Raw genomic sequence first — 1,123 nt, 5'->3', positions numbered from 1 at the left:
ATATGAGGATACTGATTTGCAGCTTTATTTATAAAAGTAAATGAAATAATAAATGAGATGAAATGATGGTCATCTAATTAATGCCACTAAATTGTACACTTAAAATTGTTAAATGACAAATTTTATGTTATATGTTTCTTCTACAAAGTTTTAAAAATAATGTAGTATACCAAAACCCATTGAATTATACACTTCAAATGAGTGAAATGTATGCTATGTGAATTATATCTCTATAAAGCTGTTAGAAAATAAGAAAATACAATGTGCTTATATACATGTATACGTACACACTAAAATGTAACTGTAACCACAGATCATGTTTGAAAATTAGACTAACTGAAATTTTTTTCTAGGAGGAGTATGTTATTACTGTTTTGTGTAGAATAGGTACCACTTGGTAACAAAAAGCAGAATTATTTTTATTTGGTTTTATTGTTGTTTGAAAATTCTCTACAAATGATGAATCCCTTTATTGCTTGCAACTAGGCTGGATGACTACTATTATCCCTCCTTTGTGGGGACACTTCATACACCACCCCATCCACACACACACTCACAAAGTTACACACACACATAATGAATATGTACATTTATATACATGTATGCGTGTGAGTGTGTCAATACCTCTTGGCAACTCTTTAGCTCATTTTTTATTTCCTTGACCCAGCTAAATTTTCAGTTAGTGAAAAAAGTTGACATTGAAACAAAAATTACCTCAAAATTGTGCAGCAATACAGTAAAAACATCAGCAGGAATCTGTGACTTGGCAACTTATCGAGGCAAGTGAAATTATAAATACCCAATTTCACTTTGGAGAGAAAAGAATCCAGTGTTTCACTTTGAATACAGAGCGGAATAGATCTTTATTCTAACTGACTGTTGAATTTTACAGAATAAATATTTCAAATATTTTCAATATTTTTAGTTTCCAAGCCACTCTTATATCTTAGATTTTAAGAATTGTCTTCCACTTCCTACTTTATTAAAATTTTGAAAACATTCCATTGAACCTAGGTAAGTTTGCATCTCAACATTTCTTTATTTTTTAAAAATTTATTTTTATTTTTTAACAAATCCATGTTTATTAGTTGTTTGAACTAATTTTTTTTAATTTTCTTTTTTT

This window comes from Rhinopithecus bieti, unplaced genomic scaffold (assembly GCF_001698545.2).
Source record: "Rhinopithecus bieti isolate Rb0 unplaced genomic scaffold, ASM169854v2 scaffold_26399, whole genome shotgun sequence".
Classification (NCBI taxonomy): domain Eukaryota; kingdom Metazoa; phylum Chordata; class Mammalia; order Primates; family Cercopithecidae; genus Rhinopithecus; species Rhinopithecus bieti.
Note: the sequence above shows the minus strand (reverse complement) of the source record.